At 33.4% G+C, this 27634-nt stretch overlaps 1 protein-coding gene across 2 annotated transcripts in view; it reads left to right on the forward strand.

Annotated features, from left to right (window-relative positions):
• The window catches only part of LOC126739447 (heterogeneous nuclear ribonucleoprotein L), an 840569-nt gene that overhangs the window by 514893 nt on the left and 298042 nt on the right, over positions 1-27634 (forward strand). The window lies entirely within an intron of this gene.

The following is a 27634-nucleotide window of genomic DNA, read 5'->3' on the forward strand; positions in this document are numbered from 1 at the left end:
CGGCCGATTGGAAGATTAAAAAAAGGATGCCGACTCCTCGCATCTACAATACTGGAACACTTCTTGAAATGATTATAATTAATATTAAGGGGTTTATTACGTTAATATACCTATACATATACAGGGTGTCCAAGATAAGGATCCTAAGCATGGGGATCTCGGTACCTGTTGGAGATAGAGCTTCGGTTAAATTAGGAAAAAGTTGTGCACTTTGAAGCGTATTTACATGCCGTTGAGAAACTTAAAAAATTTCCATGGCCTGCTGAGATATTTGGAAAAAACGGAAATTTGCCAATATCGATTTTATTTTTTCCTGGCTTTATTTTAAAAGATATCAAAAAACTATTGACACTTTTGATGTAGTACGTGATGGCGCTTTTAAATTTTATATCCGACGTTTCGTTTTCGAGAAACCATCATCAACTTTATTTTTTTATATGGCGCGAACAGAAAGTACACCCTGTATCTGATTCCATTTTTTATTACAAATTCAATGATGTATCACATGTCACATTTTTTTTGTTAGTTGAAAGGAAAAATGCAAATTTTCTATTTTTTTAGCATATTTTTTAAGTAAGCTTTGGAAACAAATACTTTGACGTATGTAAATACCTGTTACCGAGTCTGTCACATTTTTCTTAATATCTATTTAGAGAGTGATGAAGCTAAATGAAGCATTGATTTGCATTGTACATTGTACTACTTATAAATAAAAAAATGTAACCAGTAATAGACAAATGTTTTATGATTTTTAACGATATGCAACAAATAATGAATACATTTTAAAAATAACGAAAAAAGCAAATAAATTAACGCATTTTATAAATTTAATTTAAAACAGGTGTTCAAACAGGTTTCCGTTATTTTCTAGACATAAGTATGATCTTCTTACAGTAGCAGTTAAAACATCACGCAATATCTCTGGCGTAATACTTTGAAAAGCGGCCGTCACACATTCTCGTAACTCCTGCTCAGTTCCAAAAGAATGTTAATAGACTCGGTTTTTAATAAATCCCCAAAGGAAGAAGTCCAAAGGGGTTAAGTCCGGGGATCGCGCTGGCCAAGACACTTCACTGGAGGTTCCAATCCACTTTTCAGGAAAACGCTGCGAAAGGTAGTGTCGAACTTGCCCAGAATTATGTGCAGGAGCCCCGTCTTGTTGAAACCAACAGCTATTGACTTGTGCCAGAGGTAAATCATCTAAGCAGTCTTCTAAATCATTTTGCAATAAATTAAGATATCGTTCTGCTGTTAATGAATAATGGTAAATAAATGAACCTAGTATTTTGGTTCCTAAAATTCCACACCACATATTAAACCCAAAACGTTGTTGATGTCTAGATATTTTCTTAACACGCGGATTTTGTTGGACCCAGTAATGACTATTGCGGCGGTTAAAGATACCATTATTAGTGACCGTACTTTCGTCGGACCATATTATTTTTGATGGAAAATTAAAATCCTCTTCACAGGCACGTGTATACCAGTCACAAAAATGCCGACGTCGTTCGAAATCCCCAGGTTTAAGTCCTTGGCAAATTCTAAATTTGTAGGGGTGATATCTGTTTTTACGTAAAATAAACTGAGCTGTAGATTTGGCCACTCCTACATTTTTTTCAATTTGCCCGGTTGATATCTCGGGGTTTTCAATAACTGCTTGTAATGTCAAACTTCTCTTCATGACTATAATGACCACCAGGCATATTTGAAGATAATAACACAATTTTAGCAATAATAACGACAACAGTAAATAATAACAACAATAATTACTCAACAAACAACACCTCGACAACCACGGTAACAACAACGGCAATTAATATTTAATAAAAAATATGTGACAGGGTAAAAGGTATTTACGTCAAAGTGTCAAAGCATTTGTTTCCAAAGCCTACTTAATAATATGTTTAAAAAAAAAGAAAAATTGTATTTTTCCTTTTAACTAACAGAAAAAATGTGACATGTGATACATCGTTGAATTTGTAATAAAAAATGGAATCAGATACAGGGTGTACTTTCTTTTCGCGCCATATAAAAAAATAAAGTTGATGGTGGTTTCTCGGAAACGAAACGTCGGATATAAAATTTAAAAGCACCATCACGTACTACTTCAAAAGTGTCAATGAGAAAGTGTCAATAGTTTTTTGATATCTTTTAAAATAAAGCCAGGAAAAAATAAAATCGATATTGGCAAATTTCCGTTTTTTCCAAATATCTCAGCAGGCCATGGAAATTTTTGAAGTTTCTCAACGGCATGTAAATACGCTTAAAAATGCACAACTTTTTCCTAATTTAACCGAAGCTGTATCTCCAACAGGTACCGAGATCCCCATGCTTAGGATTCTTATCTTGGACAGCCTGTATACATGATTATTAATGATGATTTTATTAAGTGCTTTCTAATAAGAATTCTCAAGATATCTGTTCCCAATAATCCCATAACCAACTATAGTTTAGCCTGTGCTAATTCAAGCTCGAATAACTTTATATTGCTATCTACTGTTTTAATTCAAGTATATGATGGGCACCAGACACGCATTCCTTGCAGAGCTCTCTTGGATAGCGGGTCTCAGTCCAATTTTATATCTAGAAGTTTATTCGATAAGCTAAGCCTCAAATGGGAAAAGATTAACATACCCGTATGTGGTATTAATCAAGGGACAACTTATATAAATAAAAGAACCATGTTGACTTTTCAAGATTTAAATCTAAACTATAAATTTAAAATCTCTGCCCTAGTAATCGATAAAATTACAGAAGAATGTCCTCAGCAGGTTATTGATATTTCCAAATTCCCCATTCCACATGACGTTCAGCTAGCAGATCCAACATTCTATCAACCTTCTGAGATAGACATACTTCTGGGTGCTAGTATATTCTATGAACTATTGGTTTCTGGCCAAATAAGACTCGGAAAGAATAATCCAATTCTCCAAAATACACTGTTAGGATGGGTTGTCTCCGGACCCATATCAGCTCATCTAGACCAATTTTGTAAACCTATATCCTGTTTTTCTCTCAATAAAAATTTTGATATTGAATTAAAAAATTGTCTTGAGAAATTCTGGCATATAGAGGAACCTATTCATGAACCCAATAAATTATCACAAGAAGAACTTGACTGCGAATCTCATTTTGTTGAAACGGTTTCTCGTACTACTTCAGGTCGTTTTGAAGTCAGTCTTCCGTTTAAGAAGAATATTTCCCAAATTGGTTCTTCTCGGGAAATAGCAGAAAAAAGATTTTTTGCTATAGAAAGGAAATTTCTAAAGAATAAGGAATTTCATAGTTCTACTATCTACTCTCAATTTATTCAAGAATATGAGCTTTTAGGCCATATGTCAAAGGTTGATATCACTAAGGATTCCTCCACGGAGCCTACATACTATCTGCCTCATCATGCTGTGGAAAAGCAGGATAGTACCACCACTAAATTGAGAGTGGTATTTGATGCCTCAGCTAAATCGACCACAGGTATATCTCTAAATGACTCCCTCATGGTCGGCCCCACTATTCAAATGGATCTGTTTTCTATCATCATCAGATTTCGTGAACATAATTACGTTCTTACAGGAGATCTTGCCAAAATGTACAGGCAAATTTTGGTGAAACCCTGCGAGAGAAATTTTCAACGGATAGTCTGGAGGGGCTCTCCCGATAGTGATTTACAACACTTCCAATTAAACACCGTAACTTACGGTACTGCAAGTGCTTCATTTTTATCTACTAGATGTTTAAAGCAAATATCCCTCGACAAAAAAACCTCCTTTCCCAATGAAAGTCGTATCATAGCCCATGATTTTTACGTTGATGACGCCCTCACAGGAAGTAATGATCTGAATGAACTCGTAAAAATAAAATGCAATTTAATTTCGATTTTTCAAGAATACGGTTTCGAACTTAGAAAACTTGCTTCTAATAACCCCACTGTATTATCTGATATTCCTGACAATGGGTCTATAGAGTATGTAATTAATGAGGGATCAAGCAGTAAAACATTAGGAATTTCATGGAATTCTCCAAAGGACCAATTTGTATACTCGTCAAGTCTAAAAAATATACCTGATGTCTTAGTGACTAAACGCTCCATTCTTGCCGCAATATCAACAATATTTGACCCACTGGGTCTTTTAGGACCTATAATAATACAAGGAAAAATTCTAATACAAAAACTATGGCTACTTAAAATATCTTGGGATGAACCTGTTCCTAGTGATTTTCACAAAATCTGGTTGAATTTTTCTAATCAGCTTGCAAAAGCAAATACCTTTAATATACCTAGACAAGTTACAATTAAAAATCCTCTAAGGGTTCAAATACATGGGTTTTCTGATGCGTCAATAAACGCTTATGGTGCATGCATGTATGTCCGTTCCGAAGATGCAGATGGAAATATCCACTGCCAATGGCGGCTCCTTCTTAGGGTCAATTGGTCAATGACCCCCCTAAAATAATCTCATAAAAATACCAATTTTATTAAAAATATCTTTTATCTAAAACTTCACTGTGAATTATAAAATTCTCTAAGCAGTCTGCATTGGCAAAACAAATAAATATATTACTAACGTCGCGCCTCGCGCTCATCACACAAGTCCGTGGCTGGGCCGTATTTTAAATTGTCCCTATACAGTTCTTATGGCTTATGGAGAAATGCATGTAAAATAGAACAAAGAGGGCAGATTCGCATTTCGTGAGCGGGAGTGAGAGTCACCTTTCAGTCCTATATCGCTAACGTAGTCGACGGCCCGACTGGATGAATGTTTTGTTTTAGTTAGTTAATGTATTTTAAACAAACTAATCGTCTGTGTAAAATTTTGCGGAGTTTTCGAAATTGCATTGCGCGGTCATGACGAAAGTAACAGCTCCAATAATCCTGGAATTTTTCTGGGACTTATCGATTTTGTTTCTGAACTGGATTTAATGTTTAAAGAACATATTGAAAAAAGTACAGTATTTAAAGGAACATCAAAAACAATTCAGAACGATATTTTAGAACCAACGTTAGCCATTGTACATACTCATATAATTAAGGAGATTGGCCAGACAAATTTAATGGCAATTCAAGTAGATGAGACCACAGACAGCTCCAATAAAACGCAGATGATTGTCATATTACGATATGTATTAACAGGTATTGTACATGAAAGATTTTGGAAATTTGTTAACCCTCCAGGTACCACGCACAACATTTAATTAATGTAATATTGGAAGAACTTCAATTATTAAAAATTAATGAAGCACCTGAAAAATTGATTGCCCAAAGTTACGATGGTGCATTAGTCATGAGCGGTAAACTGGAAGGAGTACAAACAAAAATTAAAGAAATATACCCAAATGCACACTTTATTCACTGCTATGCCCATCAACTTGTTGCAGGATTAATTACGCTTTAGACGGGATCTGGAGAATCCTAACTTTTATTCATTTGGTTAAAATATTTAAAAATGACTTTATTCTAAATTTTTCTTTCAAAACTGAACAACCTCTTGCAAGAAATTGGCAACAATGCGGAAGAAGGAGCCAAAACCATAATCTTTGTGGAAACTAAAAAGAAAGTGGAAGGTATTACCCGTTCTATCAGACGATATGGTTGGCCAGCAGTGTGCATGCATGGAGATGCAAGTCCCAACAAGAGCGGGACTATGTCTTAAAAGAATTTAGGAATGGCAAAGCGACCATATTGGTTGCTACTGATGTTGCTGCCAGAGGATTAGATGTGGATGGTATCAAATATGTAGTCAACTATGACTACCCTAACTCTTCAGAGGATTACATTCATAGGATTGGCAGGACTGGAAGGTCTGACACCACTGGAACTTCATATGCATTCTTTACGCCCAACAACTTCAAACAAGCTAGAGATTTGGTGTCTGTCTTGAAAGAGGCTAATCAGATTATTTGTCCGAAATTGCAAGAAATGGCCAGCCGAGGTGGCGGAAGCAGCTACGGAGGTGGAAATAAAGGTAGATGGGGCTACGGAGGTGGCTTTAACAAAGGTCGCGAAAACACCGGACCAAAACAGCACGTTAGATTTGGCAGTGGAGGTGGATATGGAAAAAATTACTAATCAATTCCTTAAAACCAAAGCAAGGGAGATGAGCTTCCCTTATTTTGAATCTTCAGTATTCCGCATTGTGGATCCCACATCAAACCTATATTAGGAGAATTTTTTATTTATTCTATGTAAGGCAGAATTTTGCTGGCTGTGTTGTCAGCATCTTTAGTTAAATATTTTTTCCATTAAACTTACCTAGCATGTGTCGTTTTGGATACTCTAAATTTGTCATAATTATAAAGAGTTGTTTTATGACTGTGATAGAAATAGATTTTCTTCTTAATTTAGAATTTAAGTTTTTCATGAAAATGTGGAAGGAAACTTGCAAGGAGTAAGCAAAATGCACTTTCGAATGTGAATGTAAAAGAATAAAAAGAATTGATGTTTCTTAAAAAAAAAAAAAAAAAAAAAAAAAAAAAAAATATTTTTTAATCCTCTGGCAGCAACATCAGTAGCAACCAATATGGTCGCTTTGCCATTCCTAAATTCTTTTAAGACATAGTCCCGCTCTTGTTGGGACTTATCTCCATGCATGCACACTGCTGGCCAACCATATCGTCTGATAGAACGGGTAATACCTTCCACTTTCTTTTTAGTTTCCACAAAGATTATGGTTTTGGCTCCTTCTTCCGTATTGTTGCCAATTTCTTGCAAGAGGTTGTTCAGTTTATTTTCTTTCTCATGTTCCTGGCAGACATCAACAATTTGCAAAATGTTATGGTTAGCAGACAATTCCAATGATCCAACATTCAGCTGAACATAAGTGTTCAGAAAATCAGAAGCCAACTTCTTAACTTCCTTGGGCCAAGTGGCAGACCACATCAAAGTTTGCCTGTCAGGCCTGTAATCTGTAATCTTGTCCTACAAAAAGCGGCGAGTCAATATAAACCGATAAAAATATTTTTTGCAAATTTACACGCATTTTCGTCATTTTTCGGCCGATCTCCAAAACGTACGATGATTCTGGATAGAGTGGCTAAAGTAAGGCTACCTAAAGCTGCACTCACTCGATGGGCTTTCAATACAAAATGTGTTGAAATTGTATACACTTATAAAGATGATTTAAAATCTTGCTTAGAGGAAATTATTGATGAGGAGCAAGATGGTAACAATATAAATCAAGCAACTGGTTTAAAAAGACATTTGGAATATGAGCTTTTTTTTTTTGGTTAAATTTTTTCCATAAAATAATGCCCCATGTTGATATATTGTTTAAACAATTGCAAATGCAAGATATTGATGTCATATCTGTCAAAAATTATATACTGTCTTTTAATAACAGTATCCAAATAATGGAATCAGAAGAACCAAGCACATCAACAGCAAAAAAAAAAGAAAAAGTACTACAACTACAGAGGATCCATAGCGACGAACTGCACTGGAAATTTGTGATATTATTATATCTAAAATAAATCACAGGTTTGGTTCCAATGATCATCTCATGATTTCACAGTTATTCTACACAGAGAAATTTGAAGCATACACTACCAACTTTCCGCAAAATATTTTAAATATGGTGAAGGCTCATTATCGCACAGTAAATATTTCCAAACTAAAATCGGAACTTGAAGTCATATATTGTCGTGAGGCTTTTCGCAATAGTGCCGGTGCAGTAGCCATACTTCAGCTTTTTATTAACATGAATTTGTCTGAAACATTTTCTGAAGCAGTGAAATTATTAAATATTTTGTGCACACTCCCTATGACAACCGTGGATCTTTCAAATACTTTAAAAAATCAATAGTTTGATTTGTTTTTTTTTATTAGAGTAAACTATAAGTTTTCAAACCAAAATGACCCCCCTGAAGATTGACCCACGAGCCGCCACTGTCCACTGCAACTTACTTTGTGGAAAATCTCGTGTAGCCCCCCTCAAAGCTGTTTCTTTACCCAGGTTGGAACTCTGTGGCGCTCTGTTGCTCGTAAAACTTGTAAAAAAGGTTACTAAGATTCTTAATTATCCCATATCGGAAATTTTCTATTGGACCGATTCCTCTATAGTACTGTGCTGGTTAAGCTTAGAACCTCGCAGCTTAAAAACATTTGTGTGTAATAGAATTGCCGAAATTCAGCAACTATCTGATGCAGGCAATTGGTACCATATTGTTTCATCTCAGAATCCTGCTGATATTATATCGCGGGGCATGACTCCTACTGATCTCAAAAATAATATCCTTTGGTGGCATGGACCTCAATACTTAAAAAAACCAGAAAAGTATTGGCCCACAGGCAAACATGTCTCAAATTTTGCGCGTCAAGCCCGTGAAATATCCGAAATCCCTGAAATTAACCCAAAATCCTTTGTTTTTATCGCAAACCCAAATATTGACTTTGTCACCAATATTTGTTCAAGATTTTCTTCGTACCCCAAGCTAATTAATGTTGTAGCATATTGTCGAAGATTCCTTCATAACCTAAAAAACAAAGCTCAAAGAATTACTGGACATTTGTCACCAAATGAAATTTCCCAGAGTACTTCTTGCCTTATTAAGCTTATCCAAGCTGATAGATTTCCTGAAGAAATATTTGAATTGGAACACAACCGTGGTGTTAAAGCCAGAAGTAAACTTAGCACGCTTAATCCTTTTCTCGACCGCTCTAAAATTCTACGAGTAGGTGGTCGATTAAGTCATGCGAATATAGACTTTGACTATAAACACCCTATTGTACTTCCTCATAACCATCCGTTCACCGAGCTAGTTGTTACCCACGAACATGTCAAAAACTTACATCCCGGTAGTCAAACAACCCTATCCTTTGTAAGGCAACAGTTTTGGCCACTAAAAGGAAAACCTTTAATTAAACGAATCATACGGAAATGCATGCCTTGCTTTAAGGCCAATCCGCGAACTTTAAATGCCCAAATGGGAGACTTGCCACCATCCCGGGTAACCGCTAATTATGCCTTTTTTAATACCGGTGTTGACTATGCTGGACCCTTTCTTCTAAAGGATTCAAAATTCAGAAACAAAAAACTCTTAAAGTGTTACATTTGCATCTTTGTATGCTTAGCTACCAAAGCTGTTCACTTGGAGCTAGCTACAGAACTGACAACTCAATCGTTCATAGCAGCATTTATGAGATTTATAGCCCGACGAGGTTTGTGCATAAATATGCACTCTGATAATGGTTCTAATTTTGTGGGGGCTAAAAATGAATTTAACGAGATATATAAAATTTTAAATGATGAAAGACTGCGAAGCTTTTTGAGCGAGAGTAAGATATCTTGGAATTTCATTCCGTCACGTGCTCCGCATTTTGGAGGTCTTTGGGAGGCGGCAGTAAAGTCGACAAAACAGCATCTTAGGCGAATTCTTAAAAATACGCCATTACACTATGAGGAATTTTACACGTTGCTGGTTCAAATTGAGGGCATTTTAAATTCTCGGCCGCTGACACCCTTAAGTGACGATCCAAACGATTTGGATGTTTTGACGCCCGGCCATTTTTTTAATTGGTCGTCCCTTGAACATGCACCCGGAGTTGGACTTCACAAAAATTCCTGACAACCGACTATCCCGATACCAGCACATGCAGAAAATGGCGCAGCACTTCTGGTCCCGATGGTCATCGGAGTTTTTGCATACTTTGCATCAAAGGTACAAATGGAAATTCAAGGTCCCGCGTACCGAACTACTAGGCTCCCTTGTTCTACTTAAGGAGGACAATTTACCAACCTCGCAGTGGAAAAGAGGGCGAATCATCGAGATACATCCTGGCAGTGACAGTACTGTGCGTGTAGTAAGTGTTCGTACAAACAATGGTGTCGTCAAACGTGCAGTAAATAAATTGTGCCCGCTACCTATTGAATGTGCCCAGGTCGGTTATAATAATACCCTGAATTGACGTTATTAACGCTATGTATACCTTTGCTTACTGCAAAACTGTCATTATATTAACTATTATGTAAGTAGAAATAATTATGTATAATTTTTAATTTTTATTCTGCAAGTAAAAGAGTGATATGTTAAACTATAACCCATATACAGTCCACTTTTGTCTTTTCTCCTTTGCTTTTAATATATTAATTTCTATCTTTCTCCTATTTAATCGTTATTTCTACATGATGTATGTAAAATTTTATTTGTTTTATTGAGTATGTTTATATTTTTCTTCATGTGAAATAAAACATGTCAATTTATTTTTAATCCGCACAAAATGCCTAATATAATTTATAAATTTCTTTGTTATTTCGAATGTTTGTTGGTAAGGTCATATGCTAGAAATTTTGCACTTAACTTTATGACTATTACTGATTTTCTAATATTATTTAAGCCTATATTAGTTCTAAGCTTTTGTATCATTGTACCCCCAGTCTCGAATTGAGGTTCTTTTTATTGGTATTTTAAGTTTAGACATATTGAAAGTTATCGGGAACTTCCAAGGGCGGCGGTATGTTAGCGAACTTTGCAAATGTTCCTCGTAAATAAACAGTTGTTGTGCGCACCCCGTAACGCGTAGTTTCGTAACCGGTTGTTGAGGGCGCCGCGCGTTAAAATGCTATCTGCTGATTGGTCCGCCTGCGTCGGAGAGTGATTCCCCTCGCGATGGTGAAGAGAAGGAGACAGACGATTAGCGGCGTAGGAAGACCACGCGTCGTTGTTACTTATCTAATCTAACCCTTTTTGACTAACCTCACGCCACTTGCACGTGGCTGATCGAAGACTGGGGTTTTTCTTTTAAAATTGAATAAACAAATCCTAAAGTTTTTTCACGCATTATATTTTCACGCTGCAACCCAAATTAACCAACAATATCCTCAAAAGAAATTTAGATTAAGTGAATTCTAGTATTCAGTTTTTCTTCGTTGCTATTGATTCGGTGATATGTTTTTATAAAAGTTAAGTTTTTTATAACTTTGTCACGATTTTGAGTAAATAATATTTTACTTGGACCAACCTGTCTAAAATAAACCAAATGGAGGACTGAGCGGTATGTTGTGATTTGCATTATTTGCACGTAACTGCACGTTAACTGCGCGAATTTTCTTTTTTGAAGTTTCCATAATCACTTATTTGAGCACCTGATCTTGATATACCAAGTTCCAAGGTTATCCTAGATCCTTAAATTCTTCTAGAGAATTTGTAAGTAGAAGTCCATTTTTGAAGTGGAGTGGCTATAATATAGCGGGTTGGGCAGGGCGGGAAAACTTCTCCACAAATGAAAATGCCAATCGTTTTGTTAAGAGCTATGCATTTCGATGAGTTCACTCATCATCATCATCATCAGACTCTAAAAATTTTTAAATTATTATCTTTTATTATTATTTATATATTTATTATATTGACTCATTATTATTATTTATTTATCTAAAACGTATTCTTTTTTTGAGAGAGAAATAGTACATTAAAATAACCGGGAAGACAAAATTAAAAGGTACAACAAAAATTTACGAAATTTTTATTACCAATTTTAAGGCGATGAGCGTTGACGATCATTATTATTGACATATTTTCTTTATTTGTGATAAATTATTGATGAATAGCGCTATTGTGGCTCCAGATTGTGGTTTTAATATTTTAGTAATAAAGTTTTTTCTATCTTTGGAAGTTTGTACTATCTGATTTTTTGTCGTAACCAATTGACTGATAAGTAAATTTTTTTTTCTGAAGAACGTAGCCACCAGCGTGTTTGAGATACGTTTTTTAGAAGCGTGAAGAGTTTAAATAAACCTGTTGTTTAATTAAACATTTTAGAGCTTATCCTTTCAGGCCTAAGTTGATTTTACTATCTTAAAGATATTCAAAATGCTAAGACTTTTAGGGATAAACAAATCTGACCAGTCTAGAATTATAAATAAAATATAAACCTTTTAAGGCCAAATGGATCTTCTAAGTCATAGTTTTAAGGCTCGGGATCAAATTAGAAATAGTCGAAATAAAAAATAGATTGTTATGTAACCGTATATACGCAAATTCTTAACTAAGCTATAACGATAACGCATTTTTTATGATTAGGATTTATAAATATGTCATTGGCGCGCATATGGGTAGTGCTCTCAATTACTTTTAAAGAAAAGAATGGTAAGCCACCGAAATAATTCATATTAAAAATCTTTTTTAAATTGCTTGTTCAATTTATGTGAAAAATCCCTCTTACCTTTTTTAGTATTTTGCGCCGTTTTTATGCAAAAAAAATCTTAACGCGCATGCCTTCGTTTTCTATACCTACCTTAAAACCTACCAAATTTCATGGCATGTCTCAGTCGGTTTTAGAGGAACTGTATTTGGAACCGTATTTGGAAAACGAAGTATTTATTATTTTTTTCATTTAAAATCCCTCACTGAAGTTTTTCGCAGTTATACCCTATTTCTTTTTCCGTATGAGTAAAGTGCCTCATTATTTATTCAAAAGTACTATAAATAAAGGTCTTTCTTTTTTTCTACGTAGAAGAAAATGATAAAACAGGTTGTTTATGTCAAAATTAAATCAATACGTCCTGTGTCGCCTCAAATACAATAGAGTCATAAAATTCGGGACTACTTATTGGTTCATTAATATTGTTACTAAGTTGCCTTACTATGATTCTGTCTTGGCCGGATTATTCTAATCAATTTATATTCGTTTAAATTTACTGCGTTTACACGTGACATTAATGCGAATTAGAGCAAAAACACTTTGCCATGTGTTTTCTCAACGGTTTTAAGAAAAGGTTTTAACGTTAACGTAAACCAGCTGTTTTTTATTACCAACCCAATTAATTTATTCATTATGGACTTTTCCTATAGCGTAGTTAATCAAATGATCATCGTGAGAATTGCTGAATCTCCACAACGTGGTCGGCTACATCAGCATATTTTATCTATACAGGGTGTCCGGAAGCTAGATGCAATCCTTTAAGGAGGTGATAGCTGACTTAATTTCAAACATTTTAAGCTAAATATGTGTAGGTCGAAATTTGTTTATAAATTTTGTATGGCAATTTTTGCATTTTTCTCAAGAAATACCAAAATTTCACACTTAAACGGTAATGTGGCGCAAGTTACAATTAGTATCGGAGTTTCAAAGCTTATTTTGTTTTGTCTAATGTGTATTAATAAAAATACGATCAATTTCAAGCTTCTGTGTAAACTTATTAGAAAAAATAGCGATATTGAAACGTAAAAAATAAGTATGGAGTTAAAATAAAAATGCTTTGTTTTATGTGTAAATAATTGTTATGAAAATGCTTTCGTCGTTCAAACCTCTCTAAAAATATGCCTAGCTTCTGCCCTTTATTTTAAGATATCACTCATGCCGATGCCTGGCCAATTCTCAGAATTATGACCTCTTTTGTGCGGCAGGTCATGTAAACAAAACTTACTGGATTGGTTTTCTATTATAAGACAGTGCAGGTTAATATTCAGGTAAATAAAAAGTAATAAAAACAAAATTAAGCAGAGGTACCTAATAGTAGATACTGTAGGGTAAGGGGTACCTAGTAGGTACTTTGGGGTGGGGGTTACAAGTTAGGTACTCGCTTAATAAATAAAAACGTGTGATTTTAGCCTCTTGTTGTTTAGTTTCACTCTCGCCTCTAATTTTGTAAGATTATCAACTTCGTACTGACTGCACCCAGTGTTTTTTAAATCGAGTTTCTGCCCGTTTTATTAAACAGTATTGTAAAATGGAATTTATCAACCAAGAGTACGCTGACATTGTCTTCACATATGGACGCGCAAACGGTAATGGAGCTTTAGCACGACGCTTGTACCAGGAACGTTATCCAGATCGGAGGTGACCAAACTTCAAGGTGTTTCAAAACACCTTTAGCCGTCTTACTGAAGTTGGCATTGGGAATAACGGCACGTGGAGTCAACCCTGGCCATAATAATGTAGAGATTGAGGAGCAAATACTGGAAGCTTTTACCGCAGACCCTACTGCAAGCGTCAGAAAAGTAGTTGAAGACCTTGGCCTTTCTAGATGGAAGGTGTGGACGACCATGAAGAAAGTTGGACAGTATCCCTTTCATGGTACGGGGGTGCAGGGTTTACAAAAAGAAGACCCTGCAAGACGAATTCAGTTCTGCCGCTTTTTATTGAACATGGACATCGAGGACCCGTTATTCTTAAGAAGTATCTTGGGGACAGACGAGTCCAATTTTTCCAGGGAGGGTATTACCAACTTCCACAACCTCCACGAATGGGCTGCCAAAGATGCAAATCCGCACTGGAAAAAATAAAAATCATTTCAGAACAGATTTTCAGAAAAGAGAGTTTCAATGTCTCTATTTTTTCTATAAGTTTACACAGAAGCTTGGAATTGATCGTATTTTTATTAATACACATTAGACAAAACAAAATAAACTTTGAAAGTCCGATACTAATTGTAACTTGCGCTCTATTACCGTTTCAGTCTGAAATTCTGGTATTTTTTGAGAAAAAAATTGCCATAAAAAATTTATAAACAAATTTCTACCTACACGTATTTAGCTTAAAATGTTTGAAATTAAGTCAGCTATCACCCCCTTAAAAGATTGCACCTAGCTTCCGGACACCTTGTATAAACCCTTAGTTTTAAAATCATATAAGATTATTGTGACTTATTAAATTATTGTATTGTACAAGATTTATAACCTGTCACTCTGTCAGTTGTACTTTTTAAATAAATTAAAACTCTTTAAAAAGTCTTAGTGTTGCATAACGTTCATAATTCCCGTATGCACGGAACCTTAATGCGCATTACCGCGACATCACGCACATATTTAAATAAATATGATAAAAACATTTTAGAATAATGCATATTAGGAACACTTAAATGGTTTACGGGTGTCTATACATTCGTTTTATCTTAATTAGCGTTTCGTTATGGCGCATTAACGGTTGCGTGCAAACATGGTAATTTGTACTTAACGAACATTCAACAAGTTAAAATTCTAGAAATTAGTAAAAAAATCTTATTGGGTATATATAAAGAACTGATTCGATTTTGGGTTTATAGTTATTATTTAAGTTCGCTAAATAATCAATAAGTTATTATTTAGTAAGTCATTTACCAAGTTCACACGAGCACCTTAAAGTTGTTTAGTGGAAGTCGGTTTAACATAATTCGTATGTATAGACACCCATAAATCGCGATCGTAAACCGGTTTAGCTTAAATCGATTTAAATAAATGGACGGTTTTAAATCGCTTTAAACTACTGTGTAAACACCTGTTTACTACTCAACCGATTTAAGTACTACCAACACGAATGTGCGAATGTTAAAAAAGAAATAAACAGATGATAATTTTTTTCTAAATCATTTTGTTATCACTCGTTAAACTAGTCAACTTTTCAAGTAATAAACTAACTGGTCAGCTCAACCAATTTTCATTTAAATTCCTAGGTTGGCAATGGTAAACAGCTGTTTTATCTTAAGGTGGAATCCTCTCATGTAAACACTAGCCAAACTGAATTATCTCTAAACCTGTTTAGCCTCTAAAGTGGTTTAATTGCCTGTATTAACTTGGTAATTGTAAAGCAAGTAGTCTTAGAATATTGAAACACTAGAATTAGTAAACAACTTTGTTTGAGTTCAACATGTGCACAGGGGCAAAGGATGTATTTTGTTTACAAACATATTCATCGATTCTCTATTATCAAGTTTACACACATTTTCAAAAGAGGAAATTTTTAGCTATATATCAAGGAGTATAATAATGTTAATTTAACTTATAGGTGTTAGATTTTGGATTAAAAAGAAAAAGATATATCTTATTCTAAGCGCAAAAATAAGATCTCTAAATGTCGCTGCAACAATTACTTCCCGCGTCTAAAGTTAAATTTTTATATTTATACATTGGCAATACTTGGTTGGCACCTGGATGCGCAGACGACTTAGCAGTCTTGCGATTGAAGCGCCACCAGTCGTCTCTCTCTCCAAGCATATTAAAAAAAGTAATTCTCAAAAGGAGTTCTTTTCCGCAAAAGTCTACATTGCTTTTAAGAAAATCTAATCTAAGTGAATGCTGTGAAACAAGCAGAATCCAGTCAAGTTCTCCAGAGGAAATCAGGGATCCCTGCGACACTCACATCCAGAAATTCCAAAGGTAAGGTACCATACATCATTTTTATTGCCAAACTATACCCTTTTCGCGTCGAATCTCAATTAAAAAAATTGTCTTTTAATAGGAGCCACCTTTTCGCGACACTAAAACAAACAAAAAATTAACAATATTGTTCCTAAAACCGCTTCTATTTTTTTGAATGGCAACACCGCAAGCAAAAACTGATGTCAATTTGCGAAACGTCATCTTGTCAAATGGCTTTGTGTTTACATTTATTTATGTTACATTATTACTTTTTTATTCGGATGTGAAGTTCTGCGTTTTTTCTTTAGTTTGGGTTGAAGAAGGAAAAAGCTCTAATTTGAGTGTTTTTGTGAACTGTTAAGACGCTTGTGCCACACTATATAAAAAATGCGATTCAAGACGATTTTTTACAGGTAAATAGCACTACTGTCATAACATCATGATACTGTTCATTATAAACGTAGAATAATAAAAACTCATTAGGAAATCTATAATATTTATTAAATGGCTTTATAGTTATCGTCGATACTACACGAGTACATGCGTCACGCCGCGCTAGTACTTTCTTTGACCTTTTGAAAAAATTTTAGTGCCACTTTGTGCAATTTTGTAGTGGCAATCTCTTATGATATGATATATGGTGGTTGCAGCCTCCAGGAACTGTTGAAAGGGTGAAAATCCAAAATCTATTGTTCAGGTTTATTGGACAATAAAGAATAACAGAATTCCAAGGGGTCATTCTCCAAAGCAAGTTGTATCTTGGTTTTATTGGGACTTTTTCGTTTGGTGGGGTCATTCTCAGAGAAGTGTTCTGAATTGTAAATAATCATGGACGGTAACGAAAACTGTTACAAGTGTTCTAAAATCATTGAGGGTGAGTTTTATGAATGTGATTGCTGTCAAGCAAAAATTCATAAGCAATGTACAATAACAACATTATCTTCCTCAGAAATGCGAGTAACACTAATGCAGAAACGTATGTTGTTGTTTGTTTGTGATACATGTAAAAAGCTTTTAACTAAAATCCCCTCTATAATTCAAATATTAGAAAATATTCAACAAGAATTCAAATTATTTAGAAATATGCTAGAAGAAAAACAAAACACTAAAGTGGAAATACTTGAGGAAACAGTAAAAGATCTCACTGCAAAAAAATAAAGAATTAATCACAAAAAGACTAGAAAGAAATATGAATCAAGCATATAATCCCCAAATGCTTTCTTATGCAGAAACACTAAATAAACCAAAGAACGACCCTATGGCCAATCCAATTAAGAACATACCTAGCCTAGTCATAAAGCCTAAAAAGCCACAACTATCAAGAAAAACCAAAGAAGAAATATAAAAAAATATTAAACCAGAAAAGCTGAAACTCAGTGTAAAAGATACAAGAGAAGCAAAAGCAGGTAGTGTAGTAATAAAGTGTCAAACAAAGGAAGATATCGAAAAATTGCAAGAAGAAGCTGAAAAAACAGTAGGTAATGAATATGAAGTACTCATCACCAAATTACGAAAACCAAGAATTAAAATTCTAGGTGTTGAGGGAGATATGTCCAAGGATGAGATAGAGAAAGTATTAAGGGAGCAAAACCAATTTATTGAAATAAATGATGAACTAACAATTACATACATTAGGGAATTTAAAAACAACAAAAATAAAACAATCTTTGCTGAATGCTCGGCTGAGCTTTTTCATAAATTTATAGAATGCAGAAAGGTTTTTCTACAGTGGAAAAGATACAGAGTCTATAAGGACATTAGTGTACAACAGTGTTTAAAATGCCAAGAATTCTCCCATAAAAATACAGAGTGCAATAATTTAACTATACGTGAATATTGCAGTGGTCCACATAAGTCTCGCGAGTGTCCAAAGTCAATTAAAAAATGTGTAAACTATGCTAAAGCTACAATCAATAGACTTAAGACAGTTCTGATGGTCACACTACCAGAAGCAGAAGTATTTGAGAGTCTGGAAGAAGATGAAGAAAGTAGTGGAAATTTAGAAGAAGCAATATCTGAAAACATATTAGCATCAAAACTGAATACAAGTGAGATGAAAGTGTAAAAATCAACATTGAACAAATATGGATTTCTGCCCTATATTAATTGTCCTACGAGGGTGACATCTTTGTCTGCTAGTTGTATTGATCATTTATTTGTGCGAAGGAAATTAAAAACAAATAAAAATAGAGCAAATTGATGACATTAAATTCAGTGAAAAAATACAAATAGAAAATTGGCAATCAGTTCTAAATTCTAATGATTCACAAGAAGCCACTGACAGATTTTATAATATATTTATGAAATTTTACAATGAATCATTATCCTCAAAAATAATCACTGTACGAAACTATAATAAGGTAAAACCATGGATTACAAATGGCATCATAGAGTCAATAAAAAAAGAGACAAACTTAAAAAAATGGTTAAAAAATAAAGAAAATAATGTAATGAAGATCCAGTAAGGTCAGTTTGGGCAAGAGCGATTAAGGGGCAAGAGCGATCACCCACCCTAAAAATCAAACCATGTGCAATAGTAAAATTGGATATAAATTAACGATATCCTACAACGTTTGGCAACGACGCATACTAGTACCCGCCACGAACCGGGCCGAATTTTTACGTTAGTCGATTCTTGTCTGCGGTGGCGTCCGTTATACTAATGAAACGAGTACACATGCGTTTTTTTTTTTTTTTTAAACAATTTTCGTGCCAATATTTTTTGTGACTATTTGTACTTGATATAGTTAAGGTAAGTCTTTTGGTGCATATATTGTCATTTGATATTGCTTGTTGTGTTTTCTTATCCAGTTCGCAGAATATAAGTAAGGTCGCACATGCCCCTGCCAAATCGCACTAAGGGGCAAGTGCGCTTTTGGCTATTGGGGCAAGTGCGTTTAGTAGGCGTACTTGCCCCTTATTTTTTTTAAAACAAAATTAACATAACTTAAGTATTGTTCTTCTTTTCAGATAATTAAAAATGGTACGGAATTACAAGAGGAAAAGCACACGGGGTAGTACTTATAGTAAAGAGGACCTGCAGCGGGCAGTGAATGAAATAAAGGCATCTGTTTTAACATATCGCATGACCAGTAAGGCTTACAAGATACCTGAAACAACATTAAAAGATCATGTTAAAGGGAAAAGAGGCACAAAAAGTTTAAGTTACGGTCGACACACTGATTTAACCCTAGAGGTGGAGAGAAGATTAGCGACAAGTCTTGCTACCATGGAAAAATGGGGGTTTGGACTATCCAGAACCGAGGTATTGAATCTTGTACAGCAGTATGTCAAGGCAAATCATTTAAAAACGCAATTTAAAAATGATAGGCCGGGTTCCGACTGGTTTATTAATTTTCGAAAAAGAAATGGACTTTCCATTAAAAAACTTCAAAGCGTAGAAATCACAAGAAAAAAATGCGTCGACCCGTTTATTATACACCATTATTTTGATCTTTTACAATCTACATTAGATGAGTTTTAATTAGATACTAAACCACACCAAATATGAAATCTGGACGAGTCAAGTTTTACAACCGATCCCTCCAAAACAAAAGTTGTTGGAAAAATTGGTGTTCCGTCTACAAGAACAACTAGTGGACCAGGTCGTGAAAATACTACCGTTCTTATAGCCTGTAGTGCTTCTGGAGCGAAAGCACCTCCACTGATAATTTTTAAAGGGAAAAGCATTTGGAGTGAGTGGGTGGGATCCCGAGAACTCGAATTTCCAGGAACCTCGTACGCTGCCCCAAATAAAGGCTGGATGGAGACCGATGTTTTTGAAAATTACTTAGAAAAGACGCTTTTTAATGCTTTAGGACTAGAACGACCAGAACCTTTGATTTATGATGGCCACTCTACTCAGATAACTATTAACATAATCAAAAAGGCCATGGCAGAAAATATAATAATTTTTAAGCTACCTCCACATTCTTCACATTTGTTTCAACCGCTTGATCTATCAGTATTTAGATCCCTTAAAATCACTTGGGATGCTAAGCTAGTAGACTGGCAAAGAAAAAACCCTAGTATGAAGATTCCAAAAAAGGAGTTTTGTCATCTAATAGGGAAAATGTGGGCCGAAGCCAGTGCAGAAATAATAAAAAATGGGCTTAAAAAAGCCGAAATTTCTCCATTTAATAGGGATATTATAGCCGACGAAATTTACGAACCTGAAGCTCTTAAAAGGTGGAAGGCTTTAAGGATTCAGCCACAAACTCGCAAAATACTTCAAACCCCTTCTGCATCTTCTTCCAACCATGAATCTTTACCTATTATAACGGTACCAGGAGAAATTGAAGAACTGCAAAATGAGATGCAAAAGTCCGATATAAATACTAATGTTTCCGCAATTTCTTTTGAGAGTTTATTGCTCGACAATATGAAAAGACCGGTTCAATCATCAGGTGAAAAAAGAAAGTTTGTCATGGTGCAGAAGTTATAACAAGTGAGCAGGTGTTGGAACATGTAAAAGACAAAGCCAAAACAAAGACCAGCAGATCGGAACCACCTCAGAAATTGTTCGACGCTGAAGACGAATTTCCACTCTCCAAGTTTATAGGAGTAGCTGCAAATAAAAACAAAAAAAAATAATATTAAGACTTTAAGAAAAAAAGACATGCTTTAAGTGATACCTCTTCTGAAGAAGACCTAAGTGATGTTCCTCTTTTAAGTGAAGATGACTTGGATGACATTGAATCTTTTGAAGATTTTTTACAAAACGATGAAGACTGGCTTACCTTTTCTAAAGCCATTTCTAGTGTAGAAGCTAATGACTGGGTGCTTGTAAAGTTTTTAGGAAAAAAAATTATTAAACATTATGTGGCTCAGGTAATCGAGGTAGAACACGATAAGGTTACCGTTAAATACTTGAGAAAAAGCAAATTTCTTAAGAACAAAACCGTTTTTATCTTTCCTTTAATCGAGGATATTTCAGATGGTCAGAAGGCTGATATTATTTTGATTTTGCCTGCTCCAGTATTTGGTCGAAGGGGTGAAGTAAGTTTTGCTATTTCGTTTGACAGTTACAATATTCAATAAATTAACCATCTACTGATAGTTAAAAAAAAAACATATATTTTTAGAAATAATTTTTACGTTCCTTAATTATTTTTGTTAGTTCCTGAAGTTTTGTGAATTTAGAAATAAAATTGTTAATTTTGTAAAAAAAAAAATTAGTTTAATTTTTTTAAAGTTTGTGAAATGGTAACAGCAAAAGATAAAATTAAGCAGTAAAAACCACATAAAAACTTACAGTGTGCAGAAAAACGCTCTTCCCCAACAAAGGTTCCACAGCATTAGATATGTCGGCAGCATGTAAAAACGCCCCGTTTTGGGGGGGCAAGAGCGATTTTGGACATGACAATGGAAAAATTGCATTTAAAAAAAAATGTTTGGTTTTTATTTAATATTTGTTAGTTTGATTACAAACATTCCAAAAAAATACAAAAAAAAAACTATCTGCCCTATTTAAAATATTAAAAAAAAAATATTGGTTCTTTAAGTGTTACTAATACAAGAAGTAGCCGCACTTGCCCCAACTCACCTTACAAGACGTATCGTAACACCTTAAGTAAAATACTTATAAAATGCAAGTATGACTATTACAATAACAAAATAAATGAAAACAAAAATAATATTAAAAAAATGTATAAGTTGGTATCTGAAGCTACAAATGAACAAACAAATAAAAGCAATGATAACATAAATATTTTAAATAACAACGGACAATGTTTTGAAAATGACAAAAATATGGCAGACTATTGCAATGATTATTTTATTAATGTTGGAGTACATATGGCAGACATTCCAAATAGCGAAGTAAATATGGATAGTAAAATTAGTAATAACTGTTCAATTTTTCTATATCTAGTACAAATCAATGAACTAATCAAAAATTCTTTAAAAAATAATAGCCCTTCAGGAATTGACAAAATTCCAAGTAAACTAATAAAAAATTATCATGTTTACATATTAAAACCACTTATACATATTATAAATTTAATTTTTAAGACCAGTATTATTCCTATCCAATTTAAAACAACTATTGTTACACCAATTTATAAATCAGGAAATAAATATGACATTAACAATTTTAGACCTATAAGTATTGGTGTATAATGAATAATTTTGGTAAGATATTTGAAAAATGTCTTAAAGATAGACTTCTTTGGGTAAAACTGCATTATTTCAAAAAATCAGTTTGGATTTGTTAAAAAACTTAAGAAAAGAAGTACTACAGATGCAATATATAAGTTAGTATCAGAAATAACAACCAATATAAACATGGGTAAGAAAAGCATCGCGATTTTCTAAGATTTAGCTAAGGCATTCGACATAGTGCCCCATACAAAACTACTTAACGAATTAGAGAATTATTGAATTAGAGGCAATGTGTTACAACTATTTGAATCATATCTTAATGACCGCAAACAAATAGTGAAAATTAGAGACACTTTCAGTGAACCAATGAGCATAAAAATTGGTGTTCCTCAAGGAACAGTTCTTGGTCCCATAATATTTATCTCCTATCTAAATTCCTTGACAGATCTGGATGTTGATGCTGTTACAATATCCTATGCTGATGATACTGTTGTGTTTTTTTTCGGGAGAGACTTGGGAGAATGTGAAAGAAAAGGCACCGAGGGGATTAATAAAAATAAAACACTGGCTGGATCATCATAAATTAACACTTAATTTAAACAAATATAATTACATAGCTTTCTCTGCCTCCACACCAAATCGCCCTAGATATTCGTGTATCTCGGTACCAAATTTTGAAACTGATATTAAGGAAGTAAATAATACAAAACATTTGGGTATAATGATTGACAAAAACTTGAAGTGGGAAAGTCATATAATCAAACTAAAAAATAACATCAGGAAGTTAATATATACATTTTACATTCTAAGAGAAATATTATCTAAAGCGTTTTATTGATAGTAATATATAAGGCATTAGTTGAGTCACTTATACGGTACGGCATTTTGGTATGGGGAGGTCTCTATAACACCACTTTAAACCAACTGAACGTCATACAGAAATATATCTTAAAAATTATTTATAAAAAGAACAAACGTTATCCAACCCATTGATTATTTACAACGGATGTTCTAAATTTGAGATCAATAATTATATTCTAACATCATGTTGCTATACCTATAAACAAAATATTAAAACTATATTGACCATGAGCAAAATACCAGCTCAAAATCTTATAAAAATCTGAAGATTCCACAAAATCACAAAAATGTCAATAAACGATTTTTAACATATCTTGGACCTAAAATATATAACTTGTTACCAGTAGATATTAGAAAAATAAAAAAAAAAAGTTTTCTTGAAAAAATGTAAATCTTATATAGTCACCAACTACACAATTTTTGAAAATCTCTTTTGAAGAAAAAAAAAAAGAAATTTGATGTATATGTATAGAATAGGTGTAGGTTTAGTTTTAGTTCATAATGATACAATAAGAAATTTATTAAAATTGGTTGAAAAATTGGAAAAAAAATTATTTGAAAACACTCTAATAAGTTATAATAGATTTATGTAAATTTATATCGGCACATACAGCTGTTCATTCAGCTAGGTGCTTTACAAAAAATATATATTTATTATTTATTTATTTATTAGAAAGGTACCTTTACCTGCTTATATTAATGAAGCACGCTAAAAAACGTATAAAGAATTCATAAACGGTAATAGTGTTTATAATTTAAAGCATAATCTACTATTAATAAATATTTATCATGTCAATATATTCTGAAGACGTCACTGGTAAAGATTCCTTGTGTCGGTAGAATCAACAATGCGATCAAGCGGTGTTGCGATGTTGTTGCTCTTTTCTCTAATATACGTTATCTGCATTCATTTAACTTTGAATAGTGACTTCTTTATAGAGTAGCTTACCATATTTTATTAAAAATGGATAGTATTGTTTTGTGCCTGACAAAAAGTTACAAATTTTAACGATATTATAAAGTGTTTATTTGGCATTTCTATATAAGCATTTGGCATCATTGCATCACAGATGTTGCAAGCAAACAAATTATACGGCAATGCCAAATCGAGCCTTTCAATATTCTAAGGAAGTGCTGAATACAAGTTTAGTATTTAGTGTTTAACTGTGCTTATTTATTGAACCCACGGGAAATCTGTACGAATAATTTAAGTTGGTGGCCAGTATCGTACACTCAGTTTAAGGATTTTCCAGAGTAGGTATGGGTTTTATAATTCTTTTTGTATTAGGAGAAATGTATATATTCGATACATTTAAATATATATTTTGATTTTTTTTATAAAATAAAAGTATAAGTTGAAGTAAGGTTGGTAATTATTTAATAAATTATGAAAAAGAATCCGAAAAATCTAAAAGCTTTATAAAATGAAAAGTTATATAAGAAGAAGATAAACTTCGATTCTAGTCACACCAGACGTAATTCGATGTCAACTGACTATATAAATTTAAATTTGGATTTGATTTGGAAAGTCTGTGTACACGTAGATCTAATAAAACGATAGAAGTTTAATTTGTTTATTTGCATGTTTAATTAAAAACTATGATAATAAGATTAGCTAAGTAATTGATTTTATAAAAACGAAGTCTACGTATGCCAAAAGCGAGAACATGGAAGTTACGTGAAAATATCTGACTGGCCTAGACAGTGCATACCTGTTAAAAATACAAGCCTTAATCTCCCAAGCAGTAAGTTTTGTGGTGTGCCCCTTTGAGACACCATCAATTTCTAAACATAAATATTTTAGAAAACACCGCTGAATATATTCCAATCTATTAATGTGTAAGTTATAAATAGGAAACCACACTGTGGAGAAGTACTTCGTGGATTTAATTGATGAGTTGTAGAGTATTGTATACTTTGTATCCGTCCGTAAATGAAAAAATCTGTGAGTAGAAATTTAAGAATTTTCAGAAAGAAATTTCAGATTTTGTATCGTAATCAATGTGTTCCTTAAAGTCATCTTTGGTCTAACTCTAACTGCGCAGCAGTTAGGAAGAAAAAAGCTTTTTAACAAGTAAATCCATAATGAATGTGCATACATTTTAAATAGCCATTTTCTAAATGTTGACATCAACAAGTCAAGTTTATTTTCTTTACAACAAGTTTAAAATTAAATTAAATTAGACTGCAAAAGCAAGCAGTCATTTATATTAAATTATTCGGAAGATCTTAATATCATTTACAGAAAGTAAGCATTTACTATTTAGGAACAATGTTATAAAATAATATATCCAATTATAATAGAGGTATCAAATTACGGCCCTGGAGAACACCATTAAGTGCAAGATATTTCTTTCGATAGCCATTGCATTTAACAAACTACCAGTAAACAATTTTTTTACAACAATGCCATGGTTCACTTTATTAAAGGCCTTCGAGAAGTTAATCATAAATCACATCAAGCTGATTTATTACCTTCCTAAGCTCTTTGTCACAAAAACATGAAAGAAATAATTGAATGAAACAAATAAAGTTGCTTTGTAGTATTTTAATAGGATTTTACGCTATTTAATAATTATAATTAAAAAGTAAAAATTTCGCAATAATTTCGTTTTCGGCGTTCTATTTTATTTCAAATTTTATCAAGACTATAACCTATTTATAAAAATGTTTACTGTAATCTAAAAGTGTTTATTTATTCACTTCAAATTGAAAAATTAGGTTCTCCTCTGGGCAATTGCTTATTCAAAATAAGCAAAATCCAGGCTATAAAACCTCGAGTGTAGAAACTGCAAGAAAAAGCACATTCATTATGGATTTAGGATCCCTAGAAGCGAGATATGGAGAGAAACCCGGTGACCTTTCATTTGCCTAACAAATTTCATTAAAATTTAAATAAATCGTATCTGGAATTTTCGACGGTATCAAAGCTAGCAGGCAGAGTTATATTTCGTTCATGATTCCTTAAATATTATTTAAGAAATTAGATTTTAGACACTCGTGACTGATTAAATAAGTGTCAAGTAAAGAAACGTTCATAAGGTAAATTATTATAAAAAGTTTTTTAAAGAGGTTGGGAAGGAATTAAGAGGATATGTCTATGAAATAGTTGAAATTTTTAAAACTTAATTTTTTAAAGACATAAATTAATTTTCACTGCAACTAGATATAGTGTATGTCTAGTTTTATCAGTTGTTTCTGCTACTGATTTACTATTTCCAATAGTTCTTAACAACTTATACTGTTAAAATTTGAAAAGTGTTCTCTCTTTTAAAATTATCAATGTTGCCCAGAAGTACAAGACGTAATCTAGGTGAGGGCGTTACACTCGAAGAAAATCAAAATTTAACAACACAAGTTCAAATATTGGAAGAATACGTCCGACAAAGTGTTACTGAAATAAGGCAGCTTGTTGGCGGCGGTGTTGCCGCTTTATCAGAACATTTATCAAATTCGGAGAATATAAACAAAAAAATTACCAAATTTGAACAAAACACAGAGCGGTCCATAAATATCATTAAAATCGAATTAACAAAAATTCGTCAGCAATCCGAGCAGCAGAAAAACATTTTTCAGGAGGAAAGGCGGTGCAGATTTTTAAATGCCGTGGTAATAAGTGGAATTCCCGAAAACAACAGTACGAATACCGCAGTTAAAAGTATCGTCAGTACTATTGGGACAAAAATGAATATTAACGTCGGTGAACAAAATATAGACTATATTTTTCGACTAGGAAATCGAAATGTTTCGCAGGAAAACCCTTGACCTATGACTATTTTCTTTACCAATCGATGGAAACGTGATGAAGTTTTTAGTGCAAAAAGAAAGTTGAGGCAGTGGATTTGTGCTGAGTGAATTGCTTACAGTGGAACAACTAAAATTACATAAGAAAGCAGTGTCAAAATATGGATTAAAGCAATGCTGGACTTGGAAAGATAATATATTTTCATTGATTAATAATAAAAAAGTTTTAATTAAGACCGAAAACGATTTAAAATTACTTATTTATTGGAGTCTAGGGTAATTTTCAAATAATTTAGGATTCATATGTATATGTAGACTTCTTTTCTGAGGGTTAATTTACGCTACATATGAAGTTTCTGCAACATTCACAGTTTTTCTGTCTATATTTAATAGATATATATCATTATAAATATTTTTTTTCTTTTGCTTTATAAACTCTCCTAATGAACACTTTTAAGTTGGGTCACATAAATGTCAGGTCTCTTATTCTGCATTTTACTGAATTTAAGAATTTGGTTTTTGAAGAAAAAATTGATGTTATAGGAGTTTCCGAGACACGCCTTAACAACACAATATCTTACGGAGCTTTTGCAAATAAATGTTAATATAGTTTAAGGCGTCGAAACAGGGAGGGAAGAGGAGGTGGTGTCGCGTTTTTTATAAAAAATAACATATCCCATTCCTGGCCGCCCACTAGGGGAGTAATTGAATCAATATTTGTTCTAGTAAACTGTGTTAATTAAACTACCCCAGCTAAACGTTGCATTGGGAACGGTATATAAAGCCTCTAATTTTAATTATCTCGATTTTTTTGATGAACTTGAAGTTACACTTTCTCAAATTATCCCTATATGGTTCATGAAGTTGTTTGTTTGGGAGGTTT

Source organism: Anthonomus grandis, chromosome 1 (assembly GCF_022605725.1).
Source record: "Anthonomus grandis grandis chromosome 1, icAntGran1.3, whole genome shotgun sequence".
NCBI lineage: Eukaryota > Metazoa > Arthropoda > Insecta > Coleoptera > Curculionidae > Anthonomus > Anthonomus grandis.